This window comes from Cicer arietinum, chromosome 5, assembly GCF_000331145.2.
Source record: "Cicer arietinum cultivar CDC Frontier isolate Library 1 chromosome 5, Cicar.CDCFrontier_v2.0, whole genome shotgun sequence".
Lineage (NCBI taxonomy): Eukaryota > Viridiplantae > Streptophyta > Magnoliopsida > Fabales > Fabaceae > Cicer > Cicer arietinum.
The window spans coordinates 74,085,803-74,102,086 of NC_021164.2; the positions used below are offsets into that span (position 1 = coordinate 74,085,803).

Consider the following 16,284-nt stretch of genomic DNA (forward strand, 5'->3'; position numbering starts at 1 on the left):
CACCTTCCCTTCAAATGAAATAAATTGTGTAATTCCTAAAGACCACAATTATATAGAAGTTTGAAACTATTGCAAAAGTTGGGATATTAGGAAAAATGTATAAATGTAAGTCATTCTTCTCTTATTTCTCTGCTAGATTGGCCAAAAAGAATTTGTAGTGGCGTCCGTGTTTTTTATTAATTACTCTTTGCTATTTCTCTTTTCATCGAACAAGATAAATTTCAGATAGTTTCTTGACCCTTCTAATATATAAAAAAAATATGAACTAAGGAAGTTTGAATAACAAATTGCAAAGAAAGGATTTGAAAAACATAAGGAAAAAGAATGATAAGAATGTAAAAGAAGTTATTGGGTTGAAGAAAGAAAATGTAAGATTAAGTGGGAGCAGCTTAATTAGCCTCTTAATTAAATAAGGGAGGTGATTGTGTGATTGAAGAATAGAGGGGATGTAAGCGATATATCAAGATATCAATGTAATTGTCTCTTATTTTATTTATTAATACCATTCTTCCAAAAATATGCAAGAATATATTTTGTATGAAATATATTTTTGATCGTACCAAATATCTGATTAAATCTCAACCTATTGTTGTTTACCACTTATTTTAGGTGTGTAGCGTTGGTTCCTGCAGCTTGTTTTTGTGCTGATAAAACAAAAAGTAATGCAACTTTTAAATTATGACGAGGAAAATGTGAAATAAACTGGTAATAAATTTAGAAAAAATATTTATATGAATTTTTCATAAACCGTAAATATATTTTGCATGTAATTAGCCCTATACGCATTCTTTATTTAGACAACAATATTATCTATTTTACGAAGACTACTTTCACGAGAAAAAAAAAAAAAATTCTTTGGTTGAACACGTTAACACATTGTTTGGTTGCAATGGAAGAAGAATTCTGAACAGATTGAGCTCGAGGGGCAGAGAACAAAAATTTTGCAAGTGAAAGATTGTTGTCCTCAAAAATAGGAAAAAGGCGTGGGGTAGAAAAAAATAAAAAGAAAACTTTAGATTTAATTCAAATTACATTAATACCCACATATTTAAGTAGTTGTGGAAAAGAAAGTGTTAGATTTTGTGTCCAAATAAAGTAAATACTATATAACTGATATTTAAACACATGGGATAAATAATGCAGATAAATATGTAATATCTAGAATCAATTTATCCGATATAACAATTGATACTAATCACTCTACACTCTTAAATGAACGTGCATTAAGTTATGTTTACTTAATGCAATTTTTTATCAATTAATACATTTCACTCCCCTGAAGTACATGTGAAGTGTTTTATTAACTAACTTTTGGAGAGACAAAAACACCACCTATATTATAAGTTCCTTTAAATATCACTTGATATTGAGAAGGATTGGATCGGGCCTAGTGTATGTTTAGTTTGTTGGCAAAATAAGTTTAAAGCAGGATACTTACTATTTTATTGATAAATCGAGTTTGATTTTATATTTAGAGTACCTCTTAAATCTGTTAATCAAATTAAATTTGACTTTAAATAGAATAGAAATAAAGTCCCTGCTACCTTTCCATTTTACCAATATCTATCTATTGTACTACATTTCAAAACTCAATTTTTTTTGACAATAACAGATTTAAAATTTCATTTTAGGAATAAATAAGTAGTTATTAATCTTTGTAAAATTACAAAATTTTGTTTTTAATTCATGTAAAAAAAATCATATTTTTTAAGTCAATAAGATTATTATAGAAACATTTTTAATCTATGCAAGAATGTCAACAAAAAATTTTTGAATGATTTTTCTATAAACATGTTTTCAAAATTATAAAAAAAATCTCCCACAAAAAAATATCTCAAAATTTGATTTTCTAAATTAATATTATAAAAAAAATTTGTATTATTTTGTGGCATTATAATGTTCTAATTTTACATGCAAAAATCATTAAAAAAATTGAAAGACACTAAAACATGTTATTTTGTCTAAAGATGATATAATTATTACGAGAAAACCATAAATAACCACGAGATCTCGTTCAACATGAGACATAACAATATCGACATTTTATAGAATTTAACTAAAAGTTAAAGACCAATTAAACATATTTTATTCTAGTAGGAAATAAAACTGGTAAGAAATTTTATAAAGACAAAACAAAAAACTTAATTAACCATTCTTTTAATAAGTACTATCAAGTAAATTACATATATATCCCATGCTATGGTTCGTGAAAAGTTACCTAAACATAAACGACACTCTTCATCGTTTTAGAGTCTTTAGCGTCCATAGGTAGAAACATTTATATAAACTGCAGTGTTCCCAATCCTAATTTAGGAAGAATATCCTACATTAATTAATTCTGTACTTGTCATAATTCCCTTAAACATACAATAATTACAACTCCTGATAATTGATAATTAATATTATCCATAATAAAGTTTAAATTGATCACTGGAAATAACATATCAAGGACACAACAAACAATTACTATTACGTTGGATGTATTGCATATATAGCTTGAGAGGATCTTCGTAACTCGTTTCATGATTAATAAATATTAGTCAGAATTTGTTATATCAGCTTCAATTATATATGCAATACCCTCAACTTCCAATTTATGTCTATATTTCTTGTGGACAAAATGCTCAGCGGCTAACCATTAGCCTAAAATGTATATGTCAAAAGAAACCATTCACAATTCAATGTGGTTTTACTCAGCCAAGACATGGACAATATAATTTACACATAACTAACTGCTGAGATTAGAAAAGATCTACCACAAACTTCTGCAATAATTTAAAATGTTTAATTAGCATAAAAGATATATTTAATCACCAAAACTTACTAATGTTACACCCCGTCCATTTCTTAGAACAAATACATTATAAAGTTACTAAAAAATAGTTGAATACACCCTAAAGTATGTGGCTAAAATACTCTTTTTATAAAATACAAGTATGATAGGTTAGTAACTCAGAAAAATTTGTTAGAATACACTCACTATTTTTTTTAAAGAATTATATTAGTTTAATACACCTTAAGTTACATGTTAGTAAAAACTCCTTCGTAAAAATCAGTGGGTGTATTCAAGCATTCCCCTTATTACAAAATAAATAAACATAAAGAAGAGGGCACATAATTTAAAGCTTCAAATCAGTTGAGGACATTAGTCAACCGAAAAATAAATTGCAAAACATAGCAATTGTTGTATTGGAGCTTGAAACAAAGGCACATATGACACTATAAGCCAAAACAAGATCACCCCACTTGTCAAATACTGAATTAATTGATTCAAACGGGGATTGAAAAGAAAGATGAACACAATTTCAAGGAAATTCCATGGAAGATCTAAAAACAATTAATATATGTTAAAACTTTTTATGTATTCAGTACTGAAATGGAAACCAATCAAACAACTAAAACGTTAATTAACTTCTTTTTTTTTTTTTAATCTACATGCCTCCACATAGAATGTTAAAATACAACAATGGGAGTATCCCCTAGTTATCCTATATTTGTCTCTCCAGTACTACTTGATGGGAATCCTATAGGGAAAAGGTTAATGTTCTCTCAAATAAGATGATCCCTACCCTCCAACTAAATATTTAAATGATTCAAACATCTATTATTATTTGTGTCAGATCATTGTTGATAGTTTGGAATATTTATAAATAAATTTGTGTATAATTAAGATAAATACAGTCATATACGAAAAAAGATGAAGTATATTACTTATTCACCAAATAGCTTTTTTCAATACATCCAGTGTTTTATGTTTGAACTAATTGAAAGGGGTGAAATGAGATTAGAATGAATTTATTCATAGTAAATTACATTTTTTGGATTACTTTAAATATATAATAGAATTCAATAGAATGCATTTTGTCCCATTTCACATATTGCTCCATTTTTTATCTTAATCTAATTTGGGAGCAATAGGACAGAACTATAATCATTTTTCTTCATTCCAACATAAACAACATCCAAACAAGTTATATCTTATTTCATTGCATTCCCTTTCCATTGAACATCCAATATTAGACTTACCGATTGAAGTTAGATTTGACAGAAGAGATTGATCTTTGTACAACGTGATTAACCATAATTTGAATCTCGACCATAAAAAATGTCCATATTTAATATCTGATGTGTCTTGCACATAGTTATCTCTAATGAGAGCAACCTGCGAAAAACAACTACAACAAAAAAACACATCCAAATATATACTTGATTTTTCTATTTCTGATGGCGGCGTACTCTATCAAAGAAAATGACTTTGCAAAATTTGGATGATGTAATGCTCCAAAACTTCAAACCCTTATTCGAACTTGATAATTGCAAAGCCTTTGAATTTATGCCCTCATGTCTCTCGAACAAAATAAACACACGTTTTAAAGAAATGAAAATCACAAACATTTTCGCAAAGGTAATAGTCTATTAACATCTTTATTCTTTAGGAGAAATTACAAAGAAAAGATTTTGGTGGATCAATATAACATATGATCTATCATAGATTAGTGCTTAAAAATCATTTGAAATTGTAACAATGATCGACAACATTCCTTCAAAGTAAAAAGTTAATGGTTTCTCGTTCTTAATTTTCCTTATTTTATCAAACAAATTTAATCAAGTAACTACTTTCACAGCTTTTATAATGAAGAGAACCATAATCTTCTATTTCTATGAAATAATGTCTATCGTTGTAGAAATTTTGAACAATGTTTAAGTATCTGTCTATAGTAGGTCACTTATCAACTTGATCTACCTTAGAATTTGTCAAAGATTCTTGAGCATAACTTTGAGACAAATTATATAGTGGACGCGAATCAATGTTTAAATGTCACCAAACTCTAAAAACTATCGACGACACTTCTCAAAAATATAAGTAAACGGATCTCCTCGTCCTTACAGCTACAACAATGATATGATTGTTGTCTGTTCGACGAGTTGAGTTTGAAGGACAAATTTGATTTCCCTTATTTTTATATAGTTGAAATCGATTGAATTACTGTCTCCGCCAAAAACACCGTGAGGATAGTGAACTTATACTTCTAACAAGTGTCGTCGATCATCATTAAAGTTTTTAATGATTTTTAAACAATGATCTATGGAAGACCACCTATGATAATTTCTTCCACAAGTATCTCAATCAATATTCTAGATTCAGACAATAAAAATTTATTTAGATTAATTTATTTAAACTCGTAAAAATAGTTTATGGTATGTATGTAAACTGTTTTTAACTTAAATTGTAATAAAAATAACATATATTTAAGTGCTTACAAGAAGTGTCTATGCTATTAAGTTGTTTACTCAATCAGCATCAAATACTAAATTCTTATATAGATTTTTGTATTAAAAGTGATGTGTGGACCTTATATACATTAATGATTATCAGAAAAGTGCACACAAAAACTATAACTAAATTTGGAAATAAAATTTTGAAAATTGCATTTATTAATTTCATGTGCCAAAAAAATAAACAGTAATTGACAGCTGTGCATACACTGACCTGCACATATATACATATTTGGTGGATTCGTTGTTAACCTTCAAAGAAGCCTGTCCACCAACATTTTTGTATAATTTAACTGCTCTGCTAGTACATACATGATTTGATTTTATGATGTAACTGGAGTGTCACAGCAAGATGAAGACACAGCAGGAACATGCATGGTGTTAATTAATCCCATTTCTATGCTTCTATTATCTGCATCAAACTCAGAAAAATTTATTAAAAAAAAAAGCAACAGGTTTATGGAGAATATTAGTAACAGTGATAATTTTTATATCAACCATTGTTTTTTCCACATCAGATCACATAGATTTAGATTAAAAACAAAACATACATACGGCAAGAAATACTGCCCTATAATTCAATTTGTAGTGTACTTTATGAAGTACTTAAACCCTATCGTAAATAGTAAAAAATATCAGAATCTAGCATACCTGAACCATTACCACAGATCAAGTAATTGAACTTCATTGCATGATTAATAATCATATATAAAATATGAAAGGGGGTGAATATGAAATCAATATGATAACGATACCTATTAAAATAAAATTTTGTGAGGACCACGCTATTTATACCAATATTTTCCAATGAATTTTTCTTACTATATATGACGTGAATGGTCCCATATTGCTATTATGCTATACTAGTATATAATAATCAATGTATGTAAAAATATTGACACTTAATTTATCATGATATATATTACTATAGAGGCATCAAAAGTAACGCTTTCGGTTATTATTATAAGAGCTAATATTAAATTGAATCACTAGATTTGGTGGTGTCTAAATATAAATATAATTAATATAAATTCAAATATAGGGTAATTAGAATTAGAGAATGAATTAAAAAATAAGTATAGAAACACTGAAGTAACCTGTTGTATTAAGGAGGGAGCGGCGATCTTCCTTTCCCTATTCCATTTGAGTATATTGAGAGAGCAAGAGGGAAAGCCGGTGATTAATGGGAGGTGAAAGAAACAGAACCAGAAGGAAAGTGATTTCCGGCACCGGAAGTTGACAGAAAGAGCAGTGAGCACGCAAAAGTAACGGTATAATTGTCTATATCGAATGCCTCTGTGTGCTCACTCTCTTCTGTCAATTTCTATGTCCCAATAAAGCAAAAACAATGTGATCTGAGCATCACATACACACAAATAGATTCCCAAATTTGGAAACCTCCTGGAGAGAGAATAACCTATTAAAAGGGGAAATGATTAAGATTTGAATCAGATCTAAAGGAAACGATAGAAACAACGAAATTAAGTGGATCTCTATTCTACGATCCACCATTTCGTAGAGGACATTGATTATTTGAAAAGAATATAGTTATTAGGGTTTGGTGGCAAAGAATAACAGCGAAAGAGAATATGAAAAAAAAGAAAAAGTAATTAGATCCGATTCATTGTAGATTGATTTCCTAATACTGAAAGGAGAATGAGACAAATGTAAATCTTTGCTAATGCTGAATTTAAAAAAAAAAATAGAAAATAAAAGGAAAGATAATAGTGGAAACCACGGAAAAAGTAGTGCATTCGTTGTGGCAGCGAAGAAAGTGCGGTGCGGTGAGGTGAGGTGATTAGACTGTTGCAGTAATGCAACTCGAAGCGATGACACGTGGCCAGATCTCAGAACTCAAATCTCTTTCTAAGTACTAACAGAGAGAAGCAGCGGTGGACGAAGGCAAAGAAGGAAGTTACTAAGATAGAGGAGGAGGAGGAGGAACGTTCATTTATTTCTCTCTTTTCACTCCACGCTACCTTTAAATAGCGCACATATCAATTTGTTAAACATCATTTTTTATCACTAATAATTAAACACCGCATTATTATTTCCTTTAATTAATCGCCACATCGCTGTCATTCTCTCTATGAATATGAATTATTACTGAATGAGGGCGGAGTACGTAGAGGGAAGATTTCACGGCTATGGTTACGTCAATCATCGACTTTATTTCTGATGGAATTCCAACCGTTCATCAATATCACGATTTTTTGCCGTTAGATAAGTGTGGTGTGGGCCCCTAGATAGATAGATGGATGGGGTTGTTGTTTATCGGGAATGGAGCTAACAGGATATTAATTAGGTTTTATTTAGGGATTAGGAAGGATCCTTCCCAAATATCATTTATTCTTCTCCTATTCTATTCTAGTTCCCCCGCATCTTCTCGATTTCCATTAGCTGATCTTAAAAATCATTTCAAATTTTAATTATAAGTTACGCTGTATTTTCTATTTTTTCAAACAAACTTTTTATTAATACTATTAATGTTTTTTAATAATAAAATATATATATGTATTTTTTAAAGTATTTTTAATTTTGATTATGAGATAAATTTAAATTAATAAAAATTAATATACTTATTTTAAAATTTATATTAAATACATTTAATTTTATTGATACATTTTTTTACATTTGAGATTGAAATAAGTATTTTAATAACATCTATCCATTACATTGATTATCTATTTTTCTTAATAGATTCATTTTTTATATCCTCTTGTTATTAAAGCACTTCATCTATCTTTATCTCGTTAATAGACGTATAGATATAAATTATATATTTTTTTAAATTAATATTTATATTTAATAAACAAATACAACTCACAATATTATTTATGATTCTAATTCATCTGATTAGTATCAATTCAACAACAATATACAATATTAATAATAAGTTGGTATGGCTCTTCATATCACCTATTCGTTGCTTTTAAAATATGGTTTTTTTAATTAAAAAATAACTTTTTGATTACATCCTACTCACATTTTGTAAGAGAATTTCTTTTTGCTATTTCACAATACATATCTTTTTAACAAAATAATTATCTCAAAATAAATATATACAGTTATTAATATAATTTTGATTATTTTTTCTATATTATATATACATCACTTTAAAATATTATTATATTTATATTGATAATAATAAATTAATCAATAATTATAATAAATAATTTAAAAAATTATATATTATTTTAATTATTATATTTTTTAATATATATTTAAAAACCTTAATCGACATTGAAACGGAAAGAGTAACGGAATCTTTGTCCCCGTCCTGCGAGGAATCTATCTGTCAAATAATTAGCTGGCCGACCCAAGATTACCAAGCCAATGCCTTAAGCATTGGGAAACAATTATTTAAACCCTGCTTAAGAAAGTCCTCGAGCTGAGTACAAAGAAAAAAAATCCCCAAAGAAAAAAGAATGCATATTCATAATAGGTTATTTTAAGATAGATGAGTAATATTAATTTGCTCACTAAAAAAAAAGCTGGAGTCATTTTCAGGATATAGTATAAATACAATTTTTGAAATATTTTCTAATGGATAAACGTTAAAATAGTTTTTTAATGAAAATTTTAATTTATATATTGTTAGATTAAAAATAATTACATTTATATGTTTAAAAAATAGTTTGGAAATTTTGTATAGTATGATAATTAAACTAAAAAATAATTGAAGTTTGGAGGTAATTTGGTGAGATGTGTACGTGACGGAAGGCACAAAATCCGTAGGGCAAGCACCCGAAAAGGAATGGTTGGCATTTGGAGTAAAATTGAGGTGCCGTCCATTTTTTATTAAATGTCATGTTGTCCGTAGACTTATTGCAGACACAAGCAAGGACCGATTTTTCGTACACTTTTCCTTTTTTTATCTTTATGTTTTGTCGTTTCTTAATCCTCTTGATATCCTATTATTAGTACCTCTCTAGTTTTTGTGTGGGTACATTACCTCCCTAGATTTTTATCGCCCAAATGATGTCACTAGTGATGTACTATTTTATAAAACAAGTTTTTGTTTTCATAAATGATTTCTTAACGTCAAAATGTGGGTAATTGATATCAATATCCCGTTTTTAATATTTTAATTTTAAAATACCTTAATATTAAAATATTAAAAGTAGGATATTAATATCAATTATCTTCAAAATGTTATTTAAATACCTTTTTTATTTTTTACTTTAGAGTGTATAAATTAGAGATAAATCTATAAAATATTCAAATAATACAATAGTTGCTTGTTTTAGCTAGCATGGTTTAATAAGTCTCTCAAAGTCAAAAACATGTATGAAATAAGAGTGAAAATAGGTTAGTTTAACAAATTTGGATATCTATGCTTAGTTTACATTAAATTTTGGTTAGGTTAGATTTTTTTTACAAAAATTAGATCAATTTATTAAAAGTCTATATAGTTAAAAAAGAAAAGTCAATAGACCAAGTTGCTATAAAAGCTTTTAAAGTCTATTAATCGGACAATTTAATTAAATATAACTAATATTTTTATCAATATTATTTTTATTATATTTAGTTGTGCACTTAAGCATATTGACATTGATCTATTAAATGTAAAAATTTATAAAAAAATTAAAATATAATATTATATTCTCTAAAAGTTGAATCATACATTAAAAATAAACTTATGAAAAATAACATGTTAAGTTTAGACTTCTCATTTTTAAAATATGTCAAATTCAAACTTTAGAGACTCAACTTAACATATTTTCACACTAACTAAATATTTTTATTAAGAATATTTTAATTATGATAATACATAATTTTGTTTTGTGTGGTTCATTATAGATTGTAGATTTAAAAAAGGAAAATTTAAAGTTTAGGAATTAGTGAAAATAAATGAAATTTATAAGAGAAAACGATGATTAAACATTAAAATAGGATATTAAAAGTGACATTATTTTTTTTTTACAACATTTTAAAATATGAGTGTCATGTAAGGTGACAAGTAAATTAGATATAGAGATAATGATATACTTTTTTTATCCCATAATGAATATTACATATATATAAAAAAAATTTATTTTTAATTTTAATATAATATTAATTGATTTTTCTATAGTATGCATGATTAATACTATATGTATTTATCTCAAGTCGTTACTACTAATATATTGTACTTTACATTCATATGCAGTAATAATAAATGCATGTCTATTTAATAAAGGTAAATTGATGAAATTATTATTTATTTTAAATTTTAATACTTTTTTTAATATATATGTGTTAAATAAACAAATGTGATACTTATTCTCAGACCGAAGAATTATAGTAATAGTATCAGAAAAAATCCTAAATTTGTTAACAATGGAGATTAAAAAAAGAAGAAGCGGAGAAAGAGAAACGAGACTAGTCTTTTAATATTTTTACCTTTTTCAAAAAAAAAAAATTATTATTATAATATTATTATTAGAATACCTTTCAATAAAACAAGTTTTAATTATAAAATTAAATGAAAAGAAATGATAATTTATAATATGTAATTATTTGAAGAGTAAAAGTCTATTTTAATCATTAAGAAAATCTTAAAATTCATTTTAGTCATTGAGAAAATTAAAATTAATTTTTAGTTCCCTAAGAAAAATAAATAAGGTCAAATTAGTTCTTATGTGAATCATAGTTAGAAAATTGGATTTCTTTTGCTAACTTGTCCCAAGACTCATCAACTTAATTCTTCCACGTGTAATTTCTATTAAAAAATGACAATTAGATCATTAAAAATAGACAATTAAGTATGTGACAATAATTAAATGAATAATTTAATTTATGCAAGGCTGCAACAACAAAAAACACTACATTATAATATAATTTAAAAAACAATGCCAATAATATTCAAATTAAACCACAACGGTATCTAAAATGATTCAAAAGATAGCATATAGAAAAAGGTATCAACATGTGATCTTATTTTTACCCAACTAATTTCTTGTGATTTGTGTTTGTCACTTAAATTTGAATAAGAAATTCACATAAAATAGCATATAAAAAAAAACACATGACAAAGTAAGAATAAAAAATCTCGTCAACGATAAACAAAATATCTATAAATTGCAAAGGCCAAATAAAAAATTCACATAAAATAGCAAAAATTGCATGAGCAGTACATGAAATCACACATTCAAAAATGAGACCAGGAAGAACAATAATGCACCTTTAGAAATGTGAGAGTGAAGAAGAAAAACGCGAGAATGAAGAAAAAAATGTAGCTTTTGAAACAAACGACAAAGACGGCAGAAGTCACACATTCAGAATCGCAGACCATTATGGAATCAAAAGGATTTCTATCTTAGACTTGTGGTTTCTCTATATGAAATAACAATAAGGTTTATTTTACCCTAAATCGAGCGAATAACTAAATTGTCCTAATTTATTTTTCTTAAGAAATAAAATATATCTTTTTTTAGGGGACTTAATTGAATCTTTCAAAATTTCTCAAAGATTAATTTAGTTCGATTTATTTTTATTAGAAACTAAAAAATGCTTTTATTTTTTTTAAAGACTAAATTAGATTTCTCAAAATTAGATTTCTCAAAATTACTCAAAAACCACAATAGAGCTTTGCTCTTATTTGAATAAGCATCCCTAATGCATTTCACAATTATTAATAAAAAATGATAGAATAATTAATGTCATATTTTGTGAATATTGTACTAAATTACTTTTATGTACAAAATATACATTTATTTAATTTAATGATGTTTTCCTTTTTTAAGATAATTTAATAACATTAATTAGAAATATATTTGCAATAGAAGCTTATATCTAGAAAAAAAAGTCTTAAAGAAATTTATAACTACGGACTAAATGAATATTTTAAATATGTGTATATTTAATTAGTTTTGATTGTAATTAAGATTGAATAGAGTTGTAGTATCCTAAATTAAAGATCAATTAACACATTTGAAATTTATTTTAAAGTTAAGTAAGGTTTCATTTGGTATATTTTTATATAAAAAAATTTAAAATTAATATTTTAAAAAAATTATTTGTTTGTTATCTTTTTAAGAAAAAAAATCTGAAAAACAATAAAAATATTATTTAATGAAAAGTTATTTTTAATAATTTTAAAAAATAGAACTATTTTTATAAAAAAAAATAATTTTAACTACAATAAATAAACACAACAAACAAGACAAGACAATTTTATCTCTTAAAAATCTTTATAAATTATTGTGTATCAAATTAACCTTTTTTTTTTTTAATGAATTTGCAAGTGGGACCGATAATCATTAATCAAAATTATGCCTTTAGCAAGAGGACAAAAGCAAAGTCATTTTTCCTTTACATGAACCATTGCCACACTTATCGTTTTTAGCGTCTCCTATATAAAGGTGGAGGAAAAGACTAATAACCAATATAAAGGTGCAGTAAAGTTTGACCGATATAAAGGTGGAGGAAAAGACTAATAACAAATAATTAATCTTCAAAAACAAATTAAGTAGTTATAATTTATTAATTTTTATATAAAAAGATATTTAATTACAGTTTTGGTCCTCTATTTTAGTTGAATCACAAAAGTAGTTCGTCTATTTTATTTTTCTTCAGTTTTGATCTCCAAACAGAATTTTGATTCAAAATTTGATGAAATTTTATTTATTTTTTTGCGTTTATTTAAGTCACACAATGCTTCAAAATCTCGTAGTGCAACAATTGTACCTAAAATCTATGATTATAAATGGTGTGGTGTGATTTGAAAAATGAAACTTTAATCAAGTTTTAGATCAAAATAATGTTTTGGGACTAAAACTGGGGATAAATAAAATGGAGGACTACTTTTGAGATTCAGCTAAAATAGGGGAATCAAAACTGTAATTAAGTCTAAAATAAATTGACAGTAGGAGTGGTATTTGACTTCTATCTAACACAATTTTACAAATATGACTTATTAGGTAAAAAGTATAAGTATTTATAAATATATTTTTAATTAATATATTATTTAATATGTAATTTTTAACAAATTTTGTTTATGTTTAAAATTTATAATTTTATAGTGTGATTTTAATAGTGGATAGCGATTATTTGATAGTCAACTGAACATCTAGAATTTGGCTCGAGTAGCCAAATAGTAGTAAAAATTTGGATCCTCTAGATAGCTCTCTTTTTTTATCTCTCTTTTTGATTATTTTTTATTTATTTTTTAATCAAGAGAGAATAAAGTTAAAAGAGAGATGGAGAAAATGATAGAGGAAAATTGAAAAATACATCTAATACCTTAATGTTTGAGTTAAATAAAAAACAAGTCTACAAAATCGACTAGTAAGAAGAAAAATATCTTTCATTTATAAATATATTCTTAGACATATCTTATGTAAGACTCTTAACAAACACAACGTCATTGGTGGTGGTTTTGTCTCTGAACTCCAAAATTACTTGTATTTTATGGTTTCTTTTGAAAAAAAAAAAAGAAAAAAAAAAGCTTGTATTTTGTTGTCTCCTTCCTTGAATCCCCACCAAAACTTGACTAACATAGTTTCAATGTCTTGCGTCAACCCTCGCGGAGCTTATAGTACCCCATTATGTAGTTAAGAATTACTTGTTAATCAAGAAATAATATTAATTTATAATTATATTTATCAGCTTTCGTAAAATAAGTTAGATAAATTAGGATTTGATTTGATTCATTTAATTTGTAATTATTAGATGTAAATATTGTAACGATTATTTATACTGAGAAATATCAACGCAAAATGGCATTAAACCCTAATTTGTTACATGGTATCAGCAGGTTCAATCAAACATGTGAGTTCTTAGTTAATCTTGGTTTTATTCAGCGACACCCCACTGGACCGCTCTTGAAATCGTTTCTTTCGTTCTTGGTCCTTGCTTGTTTCGTGATTACGCTCCGAACTCTCGACCATAGTTGCCTGCAGTTGCTTATTCGACTCTTGATTTCATATTTGCGATTCTTGATTGTTTTTCACAAATTTTGAGTGTTAAGATTGTGCTTCTAGATTGTTTCTCGCTGATGCTCGACCGTGATTCTAGTTTTGTTGATCATCATTCTTGCTCGTTATTGTTTCTCATTGTTGTTGGTTGTCGTCATTCTCGTGCCTAATCGTGAATAAGGTAATTTTTTAGCCTATGGACCTTTCTTTTTTGCTTACAGCCTGATTCGATTTTGTTGGGTATTTTTTTCTTAATTTTATTGCAGCACATTACCAATATATATATATATATATTTTATGCACGTGCAAACTCATGGCTTCTGAAAAAGAAAGAGATAATTTTTGTGTCCGTTTTACTTGCAAGAATTACGCTCCTTAGGAATTTCAATTCAAAATATATGTTAAAGAAAAAGAATTATAGAGTCACCCTGATGGCGTTTCTTAGGCACCGATAAAGAAAGTCGCCTTAGATGCATGTAAAATCAAAGATGCTCATATTATTTCTTGGATTCTCAATAGTATTGATCCTCATATGATCAATAACTTGCTCTCTTTTTAAACTACTTAAGAAATATGGAACTACTTGAAGCGTGTCTACAATTATGATAATACGGTCAAACATTTTTAGTTGGAGTTAGAGATAGCTAACTACAAACAAGGTAATTTGTTCATTCAAGAATATTATTCTGAATTTTTGAATTTGTCGACAAAACACTCTGCTATGAATATTATTCTCTTGCGGATGTCCAAGTTGTCTATAACACTAGTAAGCGGGATCAATTTCTCATGAAAATTCGTCCAGAATTTGAGGTTGTTAGAGGTGTTTTGCTGAATAGAAATCTTGTTCCTTCTTTAGATACATGTGTTGGTGAACTTCTCAGAGAGGAACAAAGTCTCCTTACTTAAGGAACTATGTCTCATGATGTTGTCACCTTTGAATCTGTTGCATATGTTGCTTAGAGCCGAGGTAAAGGTCATGATATGCGACAAGTCCAATGTTTTTCGAGTAAACAGTTTGGACATGTCGCTCGTAATTGCAATAAGAAGTTTTGTAATTATTGCAAGCAACAAAGTAATATTATCTCTGATCGTCCCACACTCTCTCCATGACAAACACAACATTTCGTGCAGGCATGCCATGCCACTACGAGCTCTGCAGTTGGTTCTTCCATTTCTAGTGCCTATAATGGTGATGCTCTACAACCTGAAATGATTCAACAAATGCTATTTTATTCTCTTTCAAGCTTGGAAATTCAAGGTAAGTCTTCTAATGTTTCTAATACATGGTTTCTTGATTCTAGTGCATCCAATCACACGATGGGTTCTTCTAAATTCTTGCATAATTTACATTCTTATCATGGTAATCAGAAAATTCAAATGGTTGACGGTAATACTATTTCTATCACTAATGTTGGGGATGATATCAACTCTGATTTTCGGGATGTGCTTGTATCACCTTGACTTGCTTCCAATTTATTGTCTGTTGGACAATTGGTGGACAACAATTGTAATGTTAATTTTTCTCGTGATGGTTGTCTTGTGTAGAAGCAGGTGTTAGGGAAGGTGATCGCGAAGGGGCCTAAAGTGGGAAGATTATTTTCACTTTAATTTATTTCCAATCATTTATCTCTTGCTTGTAATAATGTTTTGAATTTTTATGAGGATTGACATAGAAAATTGGGTCATCCAAACTCTGTTGCTTTGTTTCATTGGAAATAAAAATGTTGTTTCTAATGTCTCTGTACCATGTTGTGTTTGCAAATTGGCTAAAAGTAAAACACTTCCTTTTCCGTCGGATGCACATCGTGTTTCCACTTGTTTTGAGATGATTCATAGTGATGTATAGGGAATGTCTCCTGGAACTTCTCATGCTCACTATAAATATTTTGTCACATTTATTAATGATTACAGTCGTTTTACTTTGATATATTTTCTTCGGTCTAAATCTAAAATGTTTTCTATGTTTAAGAAATTTCTAACATATGTTGAAGCTCAATTTCAAGAAAGTGTTAAAAAAATCCGCTCTCACTCTGATGGTGAGTATATGTCTCATGAGTTTCAAGAGTATCTTCAGCAAAAAGGTATCTTATCTCAACAATCTTAACCA

At 27.4% G+C, this 16,284-nt stretch overlaps 1 long non-coding RNA gene across 1 annotated transcript; it reads right to left on the reverse strand.

The window, feature by feature from the left end:
- Positions 1 to 2,137: 2,137 nt before the first annotated feature.
- LOC101511675 (uncharacterized) lies at positions 2,138 to 7,501 on the reverse strand. The gene is made up of 2 exons (XR_001143987.3): positions 6,375 to 7,501; positions 2,138 to 5,689 (listed from the first exon to the last, which is right to left on the reverse strand). It is a non-coding gene; the product is annotated as an uncharacterized lncRNA (long non-coding RNA).
- Positions 7,502 to 16,284: the final 8,783 nt, after the last annotated feature.